Genomic DNA, 24,229 nt, shown 5'->3' on the forward strand with positions numbered 1-24,229 from the left:
CCCAGGACCCCCCAGGAGCCCAGCATCTGGCCCGCAGCCTGTGGGAGCTCAGCGGAGCATGCTTGGAACACGCTCTGGAAACTTCTCACCAGACTCTGCTCTGGAGCTCCTCGCCCTCCCCGCCCCGTTTGGTGGGACCGTCCCCAGCGTGTTGGGGCGGACCTTCTCGGCGCTCACGCGGGGGAGAAGCAGTTCTGTGGGCGGCAGGAGAAATGTTTCCCCCTCGCTGGCTTCTGCGTGGGCCTTTTGGAACCTGGGCCCAGTCCTCCTCCCGGTGGCTTCACCCCGGCCTGGCCCGCGGTCGGGAGCTCCCCGGGGGGGGCTCCATGCTGGGGGCCTGCCGGTGGCCTGAGGCATCCCGGCTAGCTCCCCTGGCCCGGGTCCTCGGGAGAGCTGCCTCCGTGTACCTCCGTGGGGCATTGTGGGAAACTCTGGGGCCCTGCAGGGAGCCTGGGGGGACGTCGCCTCAGAGCCGTGTGTGTGTGTGCGTGCGTGTGTGTGGGACGTGACGCGCAGAGTCCCCAGCGGGGGCCTGGCAGGCAATCAGGACTCCAGCAGAAGTGGCGACCAAACTGCTGGGAGCAGGGGAAGGAGAGGGAGGCGTCTGAGGCCCCGCTCACAGCCCGTTGGCCTCAGAAGGCCCCCACCAGGGTCGTGCCTGTCACGTAGGGGGGGCTCCTGGTTACCCTCCCGTGAACCTTGGCCTCAGCTGCAGGGAATCCGGGCCGTGTTCCGAATGACCCCACCACGGAGCTGTGGGAGGAGGCAGCACGGGGGATGCGACACCTGGAACTGTCCTGGGGCACCTGCCATCTGAGCTCTTGTCACTCCTTCTCTGGGTTCCTGGTGCCGCCTGAGGGAGCAAGGGGGCATCGGGGCAGACGGCGGAGGGCCCTTCCCGGGACTCGTGGCCCGGAGACGACCCACGTTCGCAGTTGGTGACGGTCGGCAGGCACCTGCCACCTGACCGCCTGTCTGTCGGTCTGTCCGTGGGCCCCGCTTCCTCTTCTGGATGTGGGAATTCCCACGGCACGTCTGCCACGGGGCTCGGGACATCGTGCGTGCCCAGCAAGTACCGTTTCGTAACTGTTTTTGCTACGGGCCGTCTCACTCCTCGTTCTGGAGAGCTGAGCCGTGGAGCTCAAACACACAGGGATCTGGACCCTGTTCGTGGAGGGAGGCGAACCGGGAGGGGCCGCGCTGGGGTCGGGCCCCAGGAAGACCCGTGCTTCTCACGTACGTGTTTCTCAGCCCTCAAAACGCAATGCAGAACCGGGTGCATACGTGTATTTTTCTGGGGAGAGGGTCCGTAACTCTTGTCATCAGGCTCTCACGGGGGTCGTGTGGCTCCCGGTGGGGACAGAGCCACTGCCACGGGCGCGCTTAAAAGCGCTACGCGCGTGCCCAGCTCCTCGTTATTGCTTGAAACCCCAGCCTCGTCCCCGCCGTCGTGTCTTGACGTCTGCTCTTTCTTGCACTTTGCCGTCTGTTTCTTGCTCCGGGACACCTTCCTTTGCTAACTCCCGCCCGCTGGAAGTTTCTCCTCCCTCCTGGCTGCCCGAGGCACTTGTCTGTATGCAGCTTGGTCACTCTCGGTAATAACTTTGTTCCGTGCGGTCTCATGTGGTCTTCTCACACGTGTGAGCCCCGTCTCTCCCACCGGATGGAGAAAATAGCTAAAATTGGGATCGGTATCCTTTGACCCTCGTGTATCGAACACGGTGTTTCCTTGCAGCCCACGGGAGCGGTATTCCTGAGGAACTTTGCGGCAAGATCAGAGTCTCAGAGGATAGGAGCTGGGGGAGGGAGGGATGAATGGAGATGGCATTAAATATATGTTTTTAAAAACCACCAGAAAGGAAAGTTCTGGGAGACGTCGCTGCCCGAACCACCTAGCTTTGTCCGCATTTAAAAACCTGCTCCAGGGGCGCCTGGGTGGCGCAGTCGGTTAAGCGTCCGACTTCAGCCAGGTCACGATCTCGCGGTCCGTGAGTTCGAGCCCCGCGTCAGGCTCTGGGCTAATGGCTCAGAGCCTGGAGCCTGTTTCCGATTCTGTGTCTCCCTCTCTCTCTGCCCCTCCCCCGTTCATGCTCTGTCTCTCTCTGTCCCAAAAATAAATAAACGTTGAAAAAAAAAAAAATTTTTTTTTTAAATAAATAAATAAATAAAAACCTGCTCTGGTCGGTGACCTTGTGTTCTTCAGCGGATAAGAGACTTGGCCGCCGTCTTGATGTCCTGAGAGAGAATTATTCCATGAGGTTTATTTCTTCTTGTGTCTGTTCTGGTAATTACTGTTTTGTCAGGAACTTATCCATTTCATGCAGGTAGTCAAATTAATTGGCATCACTTCTGTAGAATATTCCCTTAGTATTTTTCTTCTTCTTTTTTTTTTAATGTTTACTCATTTTATTTTATTAAAAAAAATTTTTTTTAATGTTTACTGTTGAGACAGAGAGAGACAAAGCATGAACGGGGGAGGGGCAGAGAGAGAGGGAGACACAGAAGCTGAAACAGGCTCCAGGCTCTGAGCTCTCAGCGTAGAGCCTGATGCGGGGCTCAAACTCACAAACCGCGAGATCATGACCTGAGCCGAAGTCGGACGCTCAACTGACTGAGCCACCCAGGCGCCCCTAAGTGTTTACTTATTTAATTTAAGAGAGTGTGTGCACTTGTGTGCCCTTGTGCAAGCAGGGGAAGGGGCTGAGACCCAGGGAGAGAGAGAGAATCCCAAGCAGGCTTCAAACTGCCAGCACAGAGCCCAACACGGGGCTCAATCCCCTGAACAGCGAGATCAGGACCCAAGCTGAAATCAAGAGTCAGAAGCGTGACCAGCTGAGCCACCCGGGCGCCTCTCTCTATTCCCTTAGTATTTTCCTAATGTCTGTAAGTTCTGTAGTGATGTCCCCTCTTTCTTTGGTGATGGTGGTAAGTGGTGCCTTCTCTTTCTTCTAGATCAATCCAGCTAGACGTGTATCGATGTTACTGATCTCCTAAAAGGTTTATATTTAAGAGACTGTGCCTTTTAAAAGTTTTTTAACCAGCCCATTCGGGCTTGGAATGTAATGTCTTTGGGGCGCCTGGGTGGCGCAGTCGGTTAAGCGTCCGACTTCAGCCAGGTCACGATCTCGCGGTCCGGGAGTTCGAGCCCCGCGTCGGGCTCTGGGCTGATGGCTCGGAGCCTGGAGCCTGTTTCCCATTCTGTGTCTCCCTCTCTCTCTGCCCCTCCCCCGTTCATGCTCTGTCTCTCTCTGTCCCAAAAATAAATAAACGTTGAAAAAAAAAAAAAAAAAGAAATGTAATGTCTTTTATGCTTGTAGCCTCCCTTGCTCTGTTTTTGCAAGTGTAGATGAAACGTTCGTGAGGCCACTAGGCCCTTTTCCAGGTTATTAATGCTTATGGGAACATTTTCCATGCCTGATCTCCTCTCTGTCTGTTGAGTCAGTGGAGGTGAGAGTGATTTCTGTCCATCAGCCTGCTCTTGTGACCTCGCTGGTAGTCAAGGTGGGACGTCCTTTTGCTGGAGGGGACTTTATCAAACCTTGCGTGAGTAAGGAACATACTAGACTTAAACATTTTTGAACGCGGAAGAGGAAAACTGTGTTATGTCAGAACCACAGATGCGAAGGATAACCAGCTGTCTCTCGTGTATTAATGGCTCTCTTATTTGGAACATATGCACGTAATAGCGACGTGTTGTTTTTTATTATACAAAATATTCACTGTTAAAAAGGCCCGTGTCTTCCCATACTTTGGCTACAAAGTATATTTTATCTGTGACCGTGGTTGCAATCTCTTGTTTCTTTTGTCTTTGCATTCATGGCAAATTTCAGAGCTAGACTCCTAGGACGGGGAGGAAACTTTGTGACTCTTGAGTCCGACAGCCCTCACTTTTGTCAAAGACCCTGAGGTCTGGGGAGTGGGTGGGCCTGGCCCCGGGCACGTTGGAGGCTGAGGCTGGACGCAGGTGCCCTGGGACATTTCTACTCCGTCAGCCACAGCTTTTCCTCTGGCGACAGGTGCTTGCGTTCACGATGTGAGGGGCATGGGATCCCCAGCCCTGGGTACAAAGGTGGCACTCGGGAGGGCAAAGCCAGATGGCGAACAGCACCCTCTGTACCCACCGCCCTTCCGTTTCCAGGACCTCCTTGTGTCCCCTCGGGGCCCTGGGAAGTTTTTTTCCTGTGGGAGTTGCATTCTCTAAAAAAAAATAATTTTTTTGACAATAGCTTTATTGAGATATTATGAAATTCACCCTTTTAAAGCATGCGGTTCTGTGGTTTTGTTACATTCACAGAATGGTGCAACCATCACCACTAATTGTAGAACATTTTTCATCACCCCCGAAAGGCACCCCAAGCTCCCCTCCCCAAGTCCCTGCGAGCACTACTTTCTGGATGGATATGCCTGTTCTGGACGTTTTCTAGGGATGGAATCATACCACACGTGGCCTTTTGTGGCTGGCTCCTGTAGCTTAGCGAAGGGCTGTCCAGGGTCACCCCTGCCCTCGTGCCCTGTTACGACCGAATGATATTCTGGCGTGTGAATGTGCTGCATTTTCGGTCCATCCATCCGTCGGTGGGCATTTAGATCGCCCCCACCTTTCGGCTGTTGTGATTCCCGCCACGAACATTTGTGTACAGGTGTTGGCGTGAGTGTATTTTTTTTTTCTCTTGGGTGTATTCCTGGGAGCGGAATTGCTACGTCCTATCATAACTCTGTTTAGCTGTTCGAGAGACTGCCAGACTATTTTCAGAGAGGCCGCGGAGGTTTAGATCCCCACCAGCGATGCGTGGGGATTCTTACGTGATTTGCTTTTACTGTTTTTTACTGTTTTTTAAATGTCTGTTTATTTATTTTGAATTCTGTTAAATGTTTTATTTATTTTTGAGACAGAGAGAGACAGAGCGTGAGAAGGGGAGGGGCAGAGGGAGAGGGAGACACAGGATCCGAAGCAGGCTCCAGGCTCCGAGCTGTGAGCACGGAGCCCGACGTGGGGCTCGAACCAGCGAACCGTGAGATCATGCCCTGAAGTCAGACGCTTAACCGACTGAGCCACCCGGCACCCCATCTATTTATTTTGAGAGAGAGAGTGAGGGTGCGCGTGTGAGTGGGGGATGGGAAGAGAGAGAGAGAGAGAGAGAGAGAGACTTTCCCAAGCAGGCTCCGTGCTATCAGCCCAGAGCCCGACACAGGGCTCGATCCCACGAACGGTGAGATCATGACCTGAGCCAAAGTCAAGAGTCAGAACCTTCACCGCCTGAGTCTCCCAGGTGCCCCAAGTGTGATTTGCTTTTAAATGAGATGCAGAGCAAGCCTTCTGGTTACACTTACTGATACAGCAGTGCACGTTCAACAGATGTTAGAGTTCTTTTCTAGTCTTGAGCCTTCATATCAAAAGAAGATTTCTGGGGCGCCTGGGCGGCTCAGTCGGTTGAGCGTCCGACTTCAGCTCAGGTGACGATCTCACCGTCGGCGAGTTCGAGCCCCGCGTCGGGCTCTGTGCTGACGGCTCGGAGCCTGGAGCCCGCTTCGGAATCTGTGTCTCCCTCTCTCTCTGCCTCTCTCTCTGTCTCCCTCTCTCCCTCTCTCTCTTTCAAGAATAAATAAACATTAAAAGGTTTTTTAAAAGGATTTTAATGCTTTCTATTTCGCTTTTAAAGGTGACGGATCCCGGCTCCGACACTTCCTGTGAGGTCTTGAGTAAGTAACTCCTGTGCCCCTTAGTTTCTTCCTCTGTAAAGCGTTTGTGATTGAATCAGCCTCGAAGAGGGGGCCGAGTGGATTCATGCGCCTCAAGCACTCAGCCTGGTCCCTGGCAGTCGGCAAGCTCCGCATAAGCGCTGGCTGTCATCTTGACCTTACGATCGCGTTGTCGCGGTGGGGATTTGGGGGAGCACTGCGCCCCAGCCCGGCCTCACAGCTCCGCGGCAGCTGCCGTCGTGGTTTCCTCCTCCTGGGCGCCACCGGGGCGTGTGTCCAGCAGGTTGAGACGGGGCCCCCACGCGGAAGGAGCGTCCCTAACCACCCCCCCACCCCCCACCCCGCCCCGAGCGGATTGGGACTCTGCAAAATGCATTCAAGGCGATGCTGGAGAAGCTTTTTAGCTTGAGAAGATGTCCTGGACCTTGTGACACTCAGACCCTCCCTCGGGGTGGGTGTGGTATGGCGGCCTGGAAGGACGAGACCCTGAGGGAAGCTTCCAGAAGGTGAGGGTGGGAGCATGCACAGGGAGGGGCCCGGGACGAGGGAGGAGTTGGCACCAAGGGCTCAAGGGATCTTACCTGACAGTGTTGAGTTTTTTCCCTGAAGTCTCACGTGTTCGGTGTTGAAAACTTAGGTGATAGAGACTCAAAGGACGTGATGAAAACTCCCCGTGATTCCATAACCCCGAGCTTCCAGCCCACTTGTGCTGTGACTTCCCTAGCTGAGAGGTGGGGGACAGTGGCAGGATTCGTAGGGGAGACGGGGCAAGTTAGAACGTGTCAGGGCAGAGGGCCGGCCGTGACACAGTCCTCGTGGCACGGAGCGTCCTTGGAGGAGGGGCCAGATAGTGACCACTGTTCGTCTGTTGCTGGACCCCCAGCTGGTTTCTGGGTTTTCACAGATGTGGGCTGCTGGCTAGTAAGCCTTCTCGAACCTCGTCTGCCCTCCCAGAAGCCTCTGCCCTGGGCCCGTCCCCGTCCCGGACCCCCCCCCCCCGCCCCCCGCCCTCTGGTTCCCATCGAGTGGCCCCATGGACCGCCCTGGCCTTGCCCCATCGGGCAGCGGGGAGCCTGGGGACTTCCTGGCCCCCCCGCCAGCCGTGCAGTAAGTGGCCAGAGGGGCATGAGACCAGGAGGGGGCAGTTTTCTTCGGCAGCCTCCGAGTGGTTTCCGGGGACTGGCAGCCGGCGAATGGTGACAAGCCCCCGGTGCCGAGAGACCACGGGAGCCCTGCGCTGACGGCTCCGCCGGGTTCGTTTCTCTGGGCTGTTGTTCAGGCTTTAGCAAGAGAATGAGGAAAGCTCCCGAACATCTCCTGTGTTCTCCACGTTCTTCCGTCGATCCTGTTCTTCAGGGTTGATTTACTGAACACCTGCTATACGGTTGGGCGTCCCAGAGGGAATGATAAAGACACCGTCCTGTTGAGTACGTGTGACGTCCCCATGCTACAGGTGTTAGTTGGCCGGCTTCATTTAAAACAAAAACAGAAAACTTAGGGGCGCCTGCGAGGCTCAGTCGGTTAAGCATCTGACTTGGGCTCAGGTCACGATCTCACGGTCCGTGGGTTCGAGCCCCGCGTCGGGCTCCGTGCTGACAGCTGGGGGCCTGGAGCCTGCTTCGGATCCTGTGTCTCCCTCTCGCTCTGCCCCTCCCCTGCTCGTGCTCTGTCTCTAAAATATATAAACATTAAAAAAAAAAAAAAAAAAAGGATGGGGGAAGGCGGTATTGTCTAAAAATTAAAAAAAAAAACAATCTTATCTTGAGATGATTGTAGATTGACATGTAGTTGTGAGAAGTAACAGACCTTGGGTGCCCCTCCCCTAACCTCCCCCAGTGGCGGTATCTTGCATAACCGCGGTCCGATGTCACAAGCAGGATATTGACCTCGACACAATCCCCCGACCTCGTTCAGATTTCGCCAGTCTTACACGCACTTGGACACGTGCCTCTGTGTGCGTGGTTTTTTTTTTTTTTTTTTTAATTAAAAAAAATTTTTTTTCAACGTTTATTTTTGAGACAGAGAGAGACAGAGCATGAACGGGGGAGGGGCAGAGAGAGAGGGAGACACAGAATCGGAAGCAGGCTCCAGGCTCTGAGCCATCAGCCCAGAGCCCGACGCGGGGCTCGAACTCCCGGACCGCGAGATCGTGACCTGGCTGAAGTCGGACGCTCAACCGACTGCGCCACCCAGGCGCCCCATGTGTGCGTGTTTGTGAGTGTCTCCGGGAGTGTTTGTGCCTCTGTGTTCGTGAGGCTGTTTCATTTTATGGGGAGGAATTGAAGTCCTGGGGCCCCGGCCCTGCCCAGGACCCGTCCGCCAGGGCTCACACAGAAGACCTGGGCTCTCCGTCTGGCCCCTCTGACTCCACGTCATGACTGGCTCTAGGAAGAAAAGTCAGGGTTACTCGTCGCTGCCCTTCCTGGACACGGTAACCCTATCGGTCTCTGCCGCGGCCGTGAGCCGAAAACCCAGACAGGCTAGAATCATAACACGTCGGTGCCGAGCCGCTGGCTTCTCCATCTCCCAGAAAACCGGGGCTCCCAGAAGGGAACAGTCGCCTGACCTCACCCCACCAGCTGGTCGGGGGCTGGTCTGAGGCCGTTTCCTCTAGCTCTGCCTGCGGCAGTAACCGCAGGGAACTTTTTCCGAGAGGCGAAAGGAGAGAAGTCCCTGTTGAGCACGAGTACCAGGCTCAGGATTCAAGTCAGTTACCAGGGAGATCGCTGGAGGACATTTGGGAAGGTTTCTGGGCAGGAGAGGACTCTGGACGCGTCCGGGGTGACCTCGGACGGTTAGCCTGCCCCCGGGTGTGTGCCAAGGGACACTGATGACTCGGGTGTTGGGATGACTTCTCCTCCTTGCTCACGTGTGTTTGGGAACAGGTTATAGGAATCTGTGCTGGGTTGTGCGCGGCAGGACTTATCAGTGCCTTTCATGCTCCGACGTTCGCTCTGACCCTCCGGGTAGAGGACAGATTGCTAATCTGCATCATGCATTTCGGGAACTGCTCGCTAAGACACTCTCCGACATGAGATTCTGAGAGTTCAGGACATCCATCGCTCTGCTGGGGCCGATCGTGGGACCGGCAGCTCTCAGATAAATGTGGAGGCTCTTTCTCGGCACGGGAAAAACAGCAACGACATGACGAATGGCAAGCGGGATGCAGATGTGCTCACCCCCCGTGATCACAGCCTTGTGCCTCTGCGTGTGCCTGTGTGGACAAGCGGGGGAGGTCGGCCGCCTTCGGTTGACAGAATTCCAGGTGATTTATTATTTTTAATATAAGATTTTTCTTTCTTAAACCAACAAAGGAGGTTGGGCTCCATTCACTGGGGCAATAAAAAGCCATTGTGTGTTTGAAGCAAGGGTTGAGGGCGACCTAACAAAAGCGGTTTTAAGAGAATTTTTCTGTGTGGTGTCGGGCAGGCGAGCTGGAAGGAAGGAGACAGGCAGAGACCGCTGGGAGACGGCGGCCGGGGTCCTGGCCTGGGCAGGGGTGGTGGCCGAGAAGGGAGAGCTGCGTGTGGCCTCACGGCTTCGCAGTTTCCCAAGGCCCAGAGAGGTTATGTCACTTGCCCTGAGTCACACAGCTGATGGCCTGCAGACCCGAGACTTGGAGACAGTTCTCCGATTTCCGAGTCTTGGAACATTGCCACCTGGCACATAGCTGTCTTCATCTGCCTCGCATTTTCGCCAGCATTCAGGGTACGTACTGCTAATCTACGCTGTAGAAAACAAGGCTTGTGTGTGTGTGTGTGTGTGTGTGAGAGAGAGAGAGAGAGAGAGAGAGAGGGAGGGAGGGAGAAGGAGAGTCAAGATGTCCGTTGCAGCATAACCCCCTGAATTTCTCTGTGACGGAGAACATTCAGCACATCCCAAGGCCCTGTGGCACCCTGAGCGTCACGGAAAGGTGGAGGCATTGAGACTGTGCCCTGTTTTAAGGGTTAGCAGCTGCTTTCCGGTCACTTCTGGTCTGTAGGCCCTTGTTGGATGCTTTTGGGGCCAGAGACGCTTGGGAATTTTTCGGCTGGTGGCCAGCGTCTTTCGTGCAGAGGCTGTATTTCACCTAACACCCAGTGGGGCCTGGGCCGCACAGGGTACTTGTGCAAAACATGTGAATAGTCACACCCAGTGTGCAAAAAGCTGAGACTACAAATAGCCCCCAGGCCAGGCAGGTTTCGCCGCCAAACGAGCTCAGAAAACTTTTGGTTTCCAGAAGTTTGGGCTGTGGGGGCTCTGGGGAAGGGTTTCGGGATGGGTGCTGTGATTGCCTCCACGCGGTAGATGCCCTTGAATTACAGAAAGCCCGGGGTACGGGAGAATCTCGGTTTCCGTGACTGGGAGAAAGGTCCGCTCCTGGATTTTTCCACAGTGTAGAAACGTGGGGGGCAAGGTGGTGGGCGCCTGGGGGGCTCCGTCGGTTGAGCATCTGACTTCGGCTCAGGTCATGATCTCGCGGTCCGTGAGTTCGAGCCCCGCGTCGGGCTCTGGGCTGACAGCTCGGAGCCCGGAGCCTGCTTCGGGTTCTGCGTCTCCCTCTCTCTCTGCCCCTCCCATGCTCATGCTGTCTCTCTGTCTCTCTCTCAAAAACAAATAATCACTTTAAAAAAAGTTGAAAAAAAGAAACGTGGGGAAGGAGTCACATCTGATCGTAAGCCCAGGCGGCTGCCGGGGTCGGGTGACAGAGAGCCAGGAAAATGATCGGCCTGCTGTTCACAGACCCCTGCACTGCTTGACTGCGGTGAGCGTGTTCCTTCTTAAATCTTAGAGAAGGAGAGGGTGGCCCCCAGTGTGCCCATTGTCCCCCCCGTGCCAGGGGGCGTTGGACACTCACTCGTATTCGCTCCGTTCTTCCCCGGTTGCTGGCAGCCGGGCCTGCCCGGGCCTCAAGCAGCTCCGTGAATCCGTCCAGCAGCCTGTTACCGTCCTGCACAAATGCCCCCGGTGGCCCCGGGAGGGACTCCCGGAGGCCGCGAGTCTAGACGGGATGCATCCCCACGTTCAGAAGCCAAGTGGATCTTTATTAAGTTCGGAAAAATCCATTTTTAACCGAATTTGAAGGTCACCCTGTGCTTAGGTTTCTGCCCCGCGCGCTGAGAGGGACCGTGTGACCGCAGCACTTGCGGACCGGCCACAAGCCTTGGGGCGGGCCACGCTGTTGTCAGGGGTCCCAGCACCCCAGGACGGGACCCCCCTGGCCGTCTGGTGTCCTCGGGCCAGCAGCCTGCTTCCCGAGGGATCAGAGGAGGGACTGGATGTGATTCTTCCATGGATCAAGCACCGATTGAGCGCCGACTGTGTGCCAGACGCAGGAAGGACCAGGGGCTGGTCCCAAGGGGCGCAGAGCCCGGTGGGAGAGCTGGACGGACGGACGGACGATTCCAGGACGGCGGAACGAGGGCTGGGCCGGGGCGGCATCCGGGGTGAAGAATGTGGGAACACACGTGGGGCGGGGAGGGGCGGGGAGGGGCGGGCCGGGCTCTCTAGCTTCAAAACCCCACGTCTGTATCCTGGTCTGGGGCCCAAAACCCCAAAGAGGTCCGCACCTCCAAGCGCAGTCCCAGAGGTTGGGTGAAGGGAGCCCCCGACGGTCACGAGAGAGTCAGCCCGTCCTCGGCGCTAAAGTAAACGCGTCCGTTCGCCGGGTCACTTGGCAATTCCCTCTCAGGATCGAGGTTCCGTGTCACCTTGGAGCGGGCCCCTTCCCTGGGGGCTCCTGTCTCCTGGACGGACAGCGGGAACGTTCTGAGGGCCCCGACCACGGCACGGCCGAGAGCCCGAGGCCGGGAGGGACCGGGGTGGGCGCGGACCGCACGGCCGGCCCGGGGCTGGCCCTCAGCTTTGCAGCGGGAGCCGGGCTGTCGTGAGCGGAGCAGCGGTCAGCACGAGCGTGTTCACACGTGGCTCGGCCACGCCTCCGGTGTGTGACGAGCGTACGAGGCAGCTTCTCAACGCAGGGTCCACGGCAAACCACCCAGCCGAGTGTGTTTTCTGTAAGGAGGCCTCAGTTCTTGCTGCCCAGGGCACCCTTGTGGTTGGGGGGGGCCTCACGGGCCGCGGCTGCCTGGGGCACCCGGCTGTGGCCCTCGGGGTCCTCGCTGCCTGGTTGCGAGTGGAGAGGTGGGGGGGGGGGGCAGGAGGCGGGATCAGGAGCCCCACCTGCCTGGGCCTGTGGCCTCCAGCCCTCTTCGTCCCTCCTCTCTGCTGTCACCCTGTTGGGGGAGGGGGGCCTCAGGGCCACAGGGCGCCCCGGGGGAGGAGCCCTTGTGTCCCTTGATGTACAAGGGGAGGGGACCCTGCGTCTGCCGGCTGGATGAAGGGCTGGGTGCCCAGCTGGCCAAGTGCGCACGTCTTCCAAGCGCCCGCTGGGGGCAGGCTCCCACCCGGAACCGGGCAGGGGTGCCCGTGGCCGTGGACAACACACGCCGGGGCCTCTGCCTGCTGGGAGCTGACCTAGCGGCCAAGGAGACGGGCAAAAGAGAAGCGAATGAGCAGAGCGTGGGCAGGTGCGCCTGACGGTGGCCGATGGGGTAGCTGGGAAGGAGGTGGCCCGGAGTCCTGCGGCCGGAGGCTTGTCCTGGGGAGAGCGCCAGCTGCTTCCCCCGTGGGGAGACCCTGGCGACTTTAGAGGTGCCGTGCACCTTTTCCCCTGGTCAACCCTGGACGCCACCGTTTGATTCTGAGGAGTACCGCAGAGACCCCTCCCTCACCTCCCAACGCCCCCCCCGCCCCCCCCCAGCTCCTGGCTCCCCGGGCCCCCGCACCGCCTTCCTGGCCAGGCCTTCTCTGCGTTGGCAAAGTATGAGCTGGGGCGTGGGGTGCCTTCTGTCCCCCCGTGGGGCTCGCGCGGAGCAGAGCGTGAATGCCTGGCCCGTCGTTCTGACCAAGACGCGAGGGAGGGAGACGCGCCGTGAACCCCCTCCCCGAGACTCCCCGAGACTGTGTATTGTCTCCCAGGCACGTTGGCCTAACGGCGAGGAGAGACCGGTTTGTTCGCCAAGACTCTCCTCCTCCGTTTCTGCGTAAATACGCGGTGTTTCCTTGTCCAGCAAAAAGCGTTGGGGGCGGGGACTCAGAGGTTGTGCCTTCTCTCTGAAGTCTAAGTGTGGGAGCTCGGGATCCAAAAAGGATTCGTCGGGCACGTTCTGTTCGGAGGGCGTACTTCGCCCACTTAGCCACGGGCAGCAGGGAACGTTTGCGAGCAGGAGTGCGACGTGACCGCAGACAAAGCTGACCCCCGTGTGGAGGCCAGGGTGGCATCCGGAGGCTGGTAGCCGAGAGAGCGGGGGTCAGGGGGAGACTACTGCACCAGTCCGAGCCCAGATGTGGGGGCAGCATGGATGGCCGCTGCGGGGTGGGACGGGCCGGGCCCGGAGACAGACTTCCAGGCCGGAAGACGTGGCCGCCTGCTCTCTCTGACTTCGCCCTGCTCTCTTTTCTCCTAAATAAAAATAGCCAGGACTGTCACCCTGTTCTCTGCCGTTTGGGGACAATCCCATCTGCTCCCCTGCCTGCTCCCTGACACTTTGTCACTCTCTTCCTCCCTTTCCTTCCACCTTCGGATATACTTGGGTCTCATCTTTGTCACCAGCAGTGTTTGTCCTTGCGGGCCCAGTTTATCTTTCCACGTGGGGCTCCAGGGTCCCTCGCGGCAGGGACCTCTCGGAAGACTCCTTGGGTGCCTGTTTTCACCTGGGCGCCCTCCTTGGAGCCCGGATGTGCTGCACGAGGGGCCGGGCCCGGCCTGGGGGGAGCGGGAGGCCGAGTCATGCCTCGTCCGGCCACCCCCTGGTGACAGGCCACAGGCTCCTGGCCCCGGACCGCCCCACAGAGGATTTCTCCCCAGAGGCTCACGCCTTGGGTCCCGTCCTTTCCTCTGGGAGCGGGTCCTCTGGGGCACCTGAGCTCACATCTGGCTTTGGGCCTGTCCCCGAGCCCCCACCTCCTCCCCTGGACCCCCCACCCCTGCCCTCTTCCTGGTACCGCGTTCAGGATGACCACTGTGGGCCTGGCCTTGACCTGCGGGCCTTCCACTCGGCCGTGCGAGGGGCGGGGAGCAGTGAGCACGGGAGGCTGGGACAGGAGGAGGGACGCGTGGCCTGGGGGGTGGTGCCACCGCAAACGCCCTGCTCCCCTCCCCGGGCTGGGCCTCCCCTCGGGAAGGCGGTGGTCTGGGCACACAGGCTTCGCAGGACACGGAGAGCACGGGAGGAGCGGAGGGCGGCCCCGAGGCCCATCTTGCCGGTCAGGAAACTGAGGCCCGTGAGGGGGGTTTTCTGTCGCGTAACAGCTTTGCTGAGACGCAACTCACTCATCCGAGGAGCACTGTTGAGCGGCCGTTGGCGGTTCGTGGCCCCACCTCCGCGGTCGGTTTTAGGACACCTGCGTCAGCCCGAAGGAAACCCCGTTAGCAGCCGCTCCGCACTGCCCGCCCCCAGCCTGGGAGGGACCCCCGTCCCCGCTCGGTCTCCCCGGGTCTCTCCGCTCGGCACGTCTCGTGTGAATAAAGCGACACGGTCCCCCGGCGACACCGCTTTGCACGTTAGCACAGAGCTGACCCTGAGCGGGGCTGTCCCCTCTGGGACTCCGGTGTCCTCAGCAGCAGAACGGGGTCCCGCAGCCCCAACTCCCCTGCCGCAGACACCAGGCCTGCCCCCCTGCCCCCCACGCCGGAGAGGTCAGACCGCTGGCCCCAGGCTGCACAGCAGGGCCAGGACCCCGGCCCGTGTTTGGCCCACTGCTCCCCGCTCAGGCTTCGTGGCCTTGCTTCTTTGTCTCTTCCTTTGGGTTCTTCCAGCCCGTTCGTGCCCACCGTCCTGACGTTCTGTGGTGGGGGGGGGGGAGCGGCAGCCATCACGGCCGCTGCTCGCTGCCCGCCCTGCTTGGGCAGCCCGTAGTGACCTCTTGTCCGCGGTGGGGTGTCCCTGCGAGCCCTGAGGGGAGGGGGGAGGCCGCACAGCCCGGGATGGGGATCTGAACCGAGCTCCAGGTCGCCCGCACCCCCTGGTTCGTTCATTCGGCAAGTACCTGTCGTGCCCGGTTGACGTCTGGCAACCAAGAGCCGGCGGTTCCCAGAAGCAGACGCCGCCCCTCCCTCTCAGAGCTTCCTTTCGCGGGGAGAGAGACAGTGCGAGTCACGGAACCACACCAAGTGTAAGCTCAGAAGGAGAGGAACGCGGTACCTGGCAAGTAGGGGATGGAGGCCTTTAACTTCGTGGAGACATCTGGAAGGCTTCCTGGAGGAAGTGACTGCTGATCCAAGGGCTGAACAACAGGGGAAGTGGACCAGGTGTTGGAGGGGGTGCGAGAGCATTCCAGGAAAAGAGCTCCCAGGGAGTGCAAAGGCCCTGAGGCAGGAGAGAGGCCCATGGTGGGGAGGGAGGCTGTGTCTATAGACGAGGCAGGCAGGGCTGGAAACACCAAGATACAAAGGGCTGGGGGGCTGGGGGGGTGGGGGCCCCACGGAAGGGTTTCAGCTGGGAGTGACATGGCTAGATTCGCCGCATGAGGAGCCTTGTGATTCTGGAAGGTACAACGAACACGAAGGCAGCAGGTTTTCAGCCTGATGTGAACCAGCAACCGGGGCCGTCCGGGGGCAGAGACACAGGGGCGACTCCCTGGGGCTTGTGTGACCACCTGGAGGCCCCAGGTGGCCTTTAGGCTGCGCAAAGCATCTATCTGGGGGGGGGGAGGTGTAGAGAAAGGCTCTCCCCCTCCCCCACCCTCTCCCCGCCCTTCTGCAGGCGACAAGGACTCCTGGCGCCCTCCCCGGGGCTGGTTCATTCACAATCTCCCGCTGCCTCCTCCAGGCCTCGAGGGTGGACGTGCTGGCCCCCCGCCAGCCCAGCCTGCGGGCCCAGCGCCCCCTCCCGCGACACCCCCGCCCCGGCCTGCCCTTTCTTTATGGCAGGCCCCGCGCTAATTCCCGGCGCAGAGAGGTGGGCCCGGGGCCGCGGCCAAGAGCGGAGAGACTGTTTACTGCCTCCGGCGGCTCTCGGCTCCAGCGGTCCGGCGGGCTGGCCTCGCGGTGACATGTTTATTCTCCAGGCCTGCCGCTGGCCCCGGCTCCTGGCAGGGTCCGGCGCGGGGCTCGCGGGGACGGGGACGGGCTGGCGGCTGGGGGCCGCTCACGTCCCCGAGCCGCTGTCTTCTCTTCCTCCCGTTCTCACGTTCAAGGAGGCAGAACGAGGGCTGAGGGCACCGTCCTCCCCCTTCAGCCAGGAGCCACGCGCGGGCCTCTCCCGGGAGACCCCCTGCAGGCAGGGTGTTCAGGGCCCGGGTCCGGTCCGTCTGCGGCTCGCCAGGTGGGTGGGTGCCGCTGGCCAGCCTCAGTCCCTCGGTCCTTCGGCAGATCCGGGCCCCCGATGATGGCAGCGAGCAAGACAGAGGAAGCCCTGTCCCCCGGGGCGGGCGGCCCAGCCGGGAGCGGCCAGTCGTGCCCCGGCGGGGATCCCCGAGGACCTGAGGGTCGTTCCCAGGCCCCCCTTTCCGCAGAGCCGTAAAGCACCACATACAAGATTCGGCACCGGCTGGGGAGTTGGGACCCTTGACTGGCCAGAGACCTTGGGTGATTCCTGCTGTCTTGCCTCAGTTTCCCCGGGGCCTCTCAATATTCCTTCCGGATCTGGGTTCTTGAGCTCCGGGGGCGAGGGGCCACCCCCCGTGGCTGGGGCCTCATCCCGCAGCGTCTCAGCAGGTGCTCCTGTGCACCGGGGAAGGACCAGCGGGCCGGTGCCCCCACGAGGCCTGCTCCCGGGCCCGGAGCTTTCTCTGAGACACCGGTCCTTAAAGGCAGCCCTTCCCTCGCCCACCGACCTCTTGCTGTCTGCTCTCCTCGCTCCTTTGGGTCTTTGCCCCACACGCCACCTGTCCCCTTTCAGATGATTCCACGGGAATCTCTGGGGTCCCCAGACCCCGAGTCGGCAAGCTGCCTCTTCAAAGACCAGCCGGTAAATATTTCAGGCCGTGTGGGCCTGTCTCTGGGTTTCTGCCTTATATTCTTCTTATTGATTGATTTATTTACTTATTTATTTAACGAATACTCTCTTAAAAATGTAACAAGTGTTCTCGGCTCAGCTGGTGGGTGGCAGACCGGCAGGGTGGGGTGGGGGCTGGCTCTGTGTGTCAGCGCACGTCCCAAGTTTGTGTCGTCCGGGCACTAACCGTGGCCCGGGCCCGCTGAGCTGCCTACACCCTGGCCCCATTAACTCTGATGACAGCCGTGTATGATAGGCGCCATGAGCCCATTTTACAGATGAGGAAACTTAGGCCCCAGGGGATTAGGGAACCTGCCCCAGGTGTCACAGCTGGTCAGGACAACACCAGGATTTGTCCCTAGACCACCAATGTCTTATTGGTTTATTATTTTTTTAATCATTATCAATGACCTCTTTTTTTTTTTAATGTTTATTTTTGAGAGAGAGAGACAGAGCAAGAAAGGGGGAGAGGGTCAGAAAGAGAAGGAGACGCAGAATCCGAAGCAGGCTCCAGGCTCTGAGCTGCGAGCACAGAGCCCGACTTAGGGCTGGAACTCACAAACCGTGAGATCGCGACCTGAGCGGAAGTTGGATGCTCCACTAACTGAACCACCCCCCAGGCGCCCCTCCAATGGCCCCGTTTTTAACCGCAGCGCCTTGCCACATGGCTGTGGGTGCCTGACTTCTCTGCCTTCTGCCCGCACCCGATTATCCTGAGTGTAAAGGAAGCCCAGGGTCTGTGTTCTGTCCCTGCCTTTTTCTGAGTCTCTCTTGGGCTCCAGCTGGCACGTATCCCCCTGGACATCTGCCCCCTCCCATCCTTTCCCCCAGTACCTTCGCCCGCCCCAAATTAGGGAGACGAGATGGCCTCTAGGGCAACCCAGAGTCCCAGGAGCAGCTTCAACAGCACCTGCTTCTCCACGGCCAGCCCACGGGTCACGCAAGGCAAAGCGGTGTCCCTTCGGCTGCTTGGCCCACACTCTGCAACCTTATATCTGAGCCACGTGGGCTCAGCCATAGCACGTGACCCGAGGCAGGGACGAGGAGCCCCAGGCAGGCAGCCCAGACGTTGCCTGCGGGGCCTGCCCCTGCGGTGGAGGCAGCTGAGGCTGGGAGGGCCCCTGGGAGAGGCTGTCCCTCACCCCTGGTCGGGTACCAGGCACCAAGAGTGACCCATTGGTGTCCTGAACCAGCGGGCCACCAGAAGCTGGTTCTGAACTTTCCAGCATCCAGGGTTGCTGTAAAAAAAAATTAAAAAAAAAAAAGGAATTCGGACAAGTAGTTGAAAGGAGAAAGAAGGCAAATAGTAAGCACAGACAGAAGCATTTCCGTGAAAACGGTTAAAATACCGGAAAAGCAGTAGGCTCTGATGCTGGTGACACTGCGTCAGCGTGGCTCATTCCCCCTGGGAGTGACAGCACGAATCTGTGTCATACGTTCTCTCCCCAAACCGCTCGTCCACACGCGCCCAGGGCTTTTCCAGCCCTCCGCGGTTCGACCTGCAGTCTCGTTTCTGAAAACCCATCCTAAGGAAGTAACTTGCAAGAAAGGAACACGACCAGGTGCGCAGAGGTGTTCTTTGCTCTATTTGTCATCACGGGGACAGCTCCAAACGTCCACCGGCACGACACGGTTAAGGAGAACTACCGTGGGCCCCGTGAGCGGAATAGGACGAGGCGGTGACAGACCGCCGGGGAGGCCCCTCCGGCACATCAGCTCCGTGCTGGGACCTAACGCTGAGTAGAAAGACGCAGGTTACACAGCCGCATCCGTGCCTTGGTGGCAGCCGTGAGGAAGCATGTCTGCGCGCGTTGGGGCTGGAGGAGGACGTGCGACGCCCATGACGCGTCTGTGTTCAGGAGGTGAGGGGCCCGCCCTCCCACCTGTGACACTGTCCCCAGCCCGTCTTCCTAAACGCGAGGGAGGCGCTTTTGCCGCTCCCGAGCTGGGACGGGTCTGGGCCTTGCTTCCATCATCTGGGAGACGGGGTGCACCTTCGCGGCTCCCCTGGCGGCTGGAGGGTCTGGAGGGGCCTGCTTTGCAAGCCCCCTGCGGGTGACCACGCGTGACTCTGCTTGGAGCTGGGTTATTACCAGCCTCCCCTGGTGAGACCAGGGGCCCCGGCCTCTCTGCTGGGGGCCCACCAGGCAGACACGGGGTGGCCTGTCCAAGGCCCCACAGCTCCCGCGAGCTGCAGCCGGGCGCTGGCCCGGGCCGTTACCCCGGTTTCCGTGCTGCCACTTGGGGTAGAGCATTCCGGGGCCTCCTTCCTGGCACCTGATGGGACCTTTGGACTCTCGGGGTCCCGTGGCCACGGGGAGCCGAAAGCTTCTGTGCCGCCGGTGCCCCTTGAGACACGACCCGTCACGTGGCTTCCATTTGGTGGCGGATGCCTGACGTGGGCTGAGTCGTGTCCCCCGAATTGCCCCAATCACCAGCGCCTCCGAATGTGACCGTGTGTGGACACCGGGCCTTTGAAGACGGGATCCAGTTAACACGAGGCCATTAGGGTGGGCCCTGGCCCAGCGTGAGCGTGACCGGTGTCCTTGTGAGCGGTTGGGACACAGGTCCGGGGGAAGGGCCTTGTGAGGACACGGGGAGAAGGCCACGTCTCCAGGCCACGCGGAGAGGCCTCGGGAGAAAGCCGCCCTGCCCCCCGCCGGGGTCTCGGACCCGCAGCCTCCGGAAGGGGTGTTGAAACCACCCGGCCCGCGGGGCCTGCCTGTGGCCGCTCTGGCAAGCTAGCTGCCCCCCAGACCTCGTGCCGGGACGCCCGCCCGCTCCCAGGTGACAGCGGAGGATCTCGGCAGTGCATGAACGCTGGACGTTTCCCGTCGGGTGTCTAGAGCACGTCTCCCGCTGTCACAGAATAGCAGTGCCCGGACCCCGGCGGCCGCCGCCCGCATCTCTGCCACCACCTGAGTGCCCTCGTCAGCGAGGCCGGCCCTGCCGTGCGTGCCGTGTAAGGAACGTGTCCCCGGCCCGGGGGAGCCCGGGCTCACACCCTCAGGAGCCCCCCTGAGGGGACCCCGTGACCTCAAAGGCCATCTTCCGGGCCCAGACTCTGCGCTGGGGTTCTCACGGGAGCTGAGAGCCTCTGAGGACCCCCTCGGCCTGGGGCAGGGGATAGGGGGCAGGTGTCTGCGGGCGGCCCGCGCCCACGGGCTCAGAGGGCGGAGGTCAGCGGGCTGCGCTGAGTCAGTTGTGTGGGAACGGGGGCCTGGGTCGTCCCCACTGGGATTTTCTGTGCCCGGGGAGGGAGGGAGGGAGGGAGAGGGGGCGAGCGAGCGCCGGTAAGCGAGGTGGAGGGTGGAGGCCGTCCCGGGGCGTCTCCTGCCAGGCTGGGAGCCGGCACCGGCGGCCTCCCTCCGGGTACACGGTATCCCATAATAGGGGCTGGCTGTTCGCAGTCCAGAGACAGAAGAAAGATTGACATCATGCGAGTATCGGGTTCGGTGACTGGAATGTCCGTCGGGCCCGTGTCCACAGGAGCGGCTTCTCCTCCCCCGGCGGGATCTGCTCTGGCGGCGGCACCGTGTGGGAGCCGAGCATATGGGGTGCCGTGTCCCCCTCGCTCACATCCGCCGACCCCGCGAGTGCGGCCTTATTTGGAAACGAGGGCTTTGCAGATGGAATCAAGTTACGGTGAGGCCACCGCCTGCTGTCCCCGCAGGGAGAAGGACACATGCACGCGCACACACACACACACACACACAGGCCACGTGAGGACGGACGCAGGGATGGGAATATGGCAGCTACGAGCCACGATCCCCAAGCGTGGCTGGCAGTCACCAGAAGCCAGCAAAGGCAGGAAGGATCCGCCCTCGGAAGGCAAGGGGCCCCGCAGGCTTGGACTCCTGCCAACTGAGAGAGGGGATCTGGGACCCACCCGGTTTGGGGAGTGCGATAACGGCAGGCCTGGGGCACCCTCCCGTCGGGCCTTCCCCTCCCCCCGCGGCCCTGGCACCTTCCCTCTGGCGGCCTGCGCCCACGCCAGGAGATGAGAGCGTCTTCCGTGCGGCCCCGTGGGATGACAGCGGGCGGCACGTAGTGGGGCTGCAGGAAGCGTTTGTTGAGTGGCTGCGGGGGATCCCGGGGGCTGTGGCAGGAGGACGGGGGCGGGGCGGGGGTGGGCGGGAGGAGGAGGGCAGGGTGACCCTCGGAGCAGACCCTGTGGCCACAGCAGGGCGGCCCCTACCCCTCCCGCGCGCGCCCTCTCCGCCGGGCCCAGGCCTGGCTTCTGCGCAGGCCCAGCGTGGGCCAAGTGTGCGCGTTTCAGCCTCCCTCTCCCGCCTCTTGCTGGCTGCCTGGCTGTGGGTTTTCTTGGGGAACAAGCGAGGCGGCCTACGGGAAGAGGCGTGCCTGACCACCGCGTGGGTCCCGACGAAGGCTGATCGGGTTGATGCATAGGTGGGGCTCCCGGAGGCAGGGGGGCACGGTGGTTGACGGCGTGGCGGTCGAGGGGGGGCCGGTCTGATCGGGACCTTGGCTGCCCCACTGCTGTCCTGGGGCAACTTGAACAACTGACTCTACCCCTCTCTGCCTCAGTCTTCCCGTCTGGAAAATGGGGGCGAGGAGGCCCCAACCTGACAGGTGGCCAGGAGGGGGCGAAGTGTGGCGGGAGCCTCGCACGGGCTGTCGGCGAAGCCGGGAGGTGGGAAGGGGGAGAGCGTGCCTGGCGAGGCCGTGCCTCGTCTGCGTTTCCGGGCGAGGCCATCCAGAGGCGGCTTCTAGGTGCAAGAAACTGGTCACCCCTTGGAAGGGCCGTGCCCTCCGCCTCCCTCTGGGTCTGGCGGAGGGGACAGGGAAATCCCAGGCTCAGAGGCAGCATAGCGCCTCATGGGAGAGGTGGTGGGTGTTCAGACCTGTGTGCTCCCCCCCCCCCATCCCGCCCCGCCAGGGGTACCATGGATCATGGGATCAGGGGTAAGATTGGGGTGCCTGCTCACCCCCACACCTCCCTCCTGGGACCCAGTGCCTGCCTCAGGGGACGCCTGGCAGGGTCAGAGGGCGGCCTGCTCAGCCGGCAGCCGGGGCCCCGGTCACCGTCTCTGTCCTTCTGGGCGAGATGGGGGGCTCCCCAGGAGGCGTCTTGCCCTGCCGTCCGTCGTTTCTTTCCTTCCTGTGTTTTCCGAAATTGCCCCGTGTGCCTGGGGATCGCCGGCCCCCATGCTTGCACCCCAGGGCCACCAAGAGGCCTGCCTGATGCCCATTGAACAGATGGGATCACTGAGGCCTGCCCAGCTGGTGTTTCTCATTCTTTGTTTCTGGCCTGGGCCCGGGGGAGGCAGGCCCCCGCTGGCGTCCCGGCCCTGCGGCCCCGGCAGGAGTTGACCTAGGGACAGGTGGGCCGCCCTCCCCAGGGTGGCCCCCGCCTGAGGGAGGGGCATCCCTGCTGCTGTGTTCGGTGCTCCAGGTGGGCCCCGGGCCGCCCGGCCTGCGTGTGCTGGCCCGGCGTGGGGCCATCGCCCCCTCGGCCCGTCCCCACAGGCCTTCCCCGTGGGCGAAGCCACGCAGCGTGACCCCGCGGCTGGGCGTTGGGAGCGCCTCTCGGTCCCCCTTTCCAGTGGGTGGCTGTAAACATAGCACTTGGTTTCAGTTAGGCCCGGGCGGGCGGGGGTCCGGTTTCCCTGCTCCTGGAGGAATCACCGGCCCACACGTTGCCAGGAGGCTTGGCTGGGAGAGGCCAGCGCGGCTCCAAGCCGGCGAGCGGGCGGCGGCACAGATGGAAACTCGATCACCCGGCTCAGCAGACTGTTTGATTTATTTTAAAATCAAGCAGATGGCTGCTACAGGGGTTTGTTTGAGTTCAGCGCGGAGCCGGGCCCGCGGCCAGGAGCCTCGGGCAGATGTGCCAAAACTTTTCAATGACTTTGGTCGTCAAACCACCTCTTCCCCTCCTGTTTGAACTCGAGCCTCGCCACACACACGTCGGCCTTCCAGCACCTTCTCCCGCGGCTGCGGTGTGCGCCTTGTCCGCTTCTCTTTGTCTGTCTCGCGGCCTGGGTCTCTGTCTTTGTCTTCCCGGCTTCTCTCTCTCCACTGAGGGTCTCTGTGTTTCTCTGCGTCTCTGTCTGTCTCTGTGTCTCTCTCTCTGTCTCTCTGTTTTTGTGTCTCTTTGTGTCTGTCTATCTCTGTGTCTCTCTTTGTCTCTGTGTCCCTCTGTGTCTCTGTCTATATGTCTCTGTCTCTGTCTCTATCTCTGTGTCCGTTTGTTTCTGTGTCTCTGTGTCTCCTTCTGTGTCTGTCTCTCTATCTGTGTGTCCTCTGTGTCTCTCCCCACCCCTTTCCTCAGGAAACCTTCTCCAAACGTCCTCCCTGCTCCCTGGCTCCTTCAGCTTCCTCCTCCCCCACCCCCTCCCCCGCCTGTGCCCCCACAGCAGCACCCCCCCCCCCCCGCCACTCCTCCCCAGCCCAGCAAGGCACATGGGAGAACAGCCAAGCCTTTGTGGCCACTCCGCGTCCTCTGGGCTGCCCTCTCTCTGAGACACCATGGCTGGGAAAACCAGGCCCCCAACCGTAAAATCCCAGAGGAGACCAGCCCTCCAAGGTCAAGTGGCTCGCCCCTGCTCTAGGCCGGGAGGCCAGGGGCGGCCTGCAGCTGTCCCTGCCGGGGGGAGGGGACCAGCCTGGTCACCCCTGAGGAGCCCCCTGTGTGGCTGGTTCGCCGGGGAGGTCAGCTGCAGGCTGCTGGTGTGGGCCACGCTCCCCCAACACACACGCACGCACACAGCTTTTGCACAGGACGACCCACCCCCCCCCACGCCCCCGTAGGGATTAATTGGTCCCCTGTTCAAATGGCATCAGGCCCCAGACCCCCAGCCGGAGCTGTCCCCTCACCCCCATCCCCTCGGGCTCTGCCTGCACCGCCCTCGCAGCAGCCCGGGCTTCCTAAACACGCCAAGGATTTAAAATAGCAGCCGGCTCTGTAAATAACCAGCGTCCAGAGAGCGGTGCTCTGCAGGCGGGTGGGGCGCAGCCCCCCAGCCGCCGGGGCACCGTGGGGGTGGGGGGGTGGCTGATGGCACTCGGGCTCCTCGCCTGGGCGGGGCAGGCCCTGGGCAGAGACGGGGTGGGGTGGTGGGGTGGGGTGGGGTGGGGAGGTCCGCTCTCCGGGTGACCTGGGGGGAGCTGACTCAGCTGCCGGCCCAGCCCTTCTTCCCCAGGGTCACTGCTATCCGCTCTCCGATCCCTTGGCCAGCCTTAGGGAGGGCGGGGAGGCCGACACCCACCTGGCCAAGGGGCAGCCAAGGGTCCCCCCGGGGTGCCTGGGAGAGGGGGAGAGGGCAGGATGCTGGCTCCGCAGCCCCCATGCTCTCGTCCGCGTCCTTGCCGGCAGGGGACCTGCCCTGACCTCCACTGCCCTGCGCCCCCACTGAGGCCTCCTCGCCGCAAGCTCATGTGCCTGAGGGCGGAGGTCCCGGCCTCTTCCTCCATCAGACGCCCTCCTGAGCTGGGCCAGCCAAGACCTCAGGGATAGATTTGCCCGCCACGGCCAGCCCCTGGGATGGGGCCGGACCGGGACTCCCCAACTCCGGCCGGCCCCGCCG

At 61.2% G+C, this 24,229-nt stretch overlaps 1 protein-coding gene across 5 annotated transcripts in view; it reads left to right on the plus strand.

The window, feature by feature from the left end:
- GSE1 (Gse1 coiled-coil protein) overlaps positions 1-24,229 on the plus strand; it is a 390,196-nt gene that overhangs the window by 13,801 nt on the left and 352,166 nt on the right. The window lies entirely within an intron of this gene.

This window comes from Leopardus geoffroyi, chromosome E2 (genome assembly GCF_018350155.1).
Source record: "Leopardus geoffroyi isolate Oge1 chromosome E2, O.geoffroyi_Oge1_pat1.0, whole genome shotgun sequence".
In the NCBI taxonomy this organism is placed as follows: Eukaryota; Metazoa; Chordata; class Mammalia; order Carnivora; family Felidae; genus Leopardus; species Leopardus geoffroyi.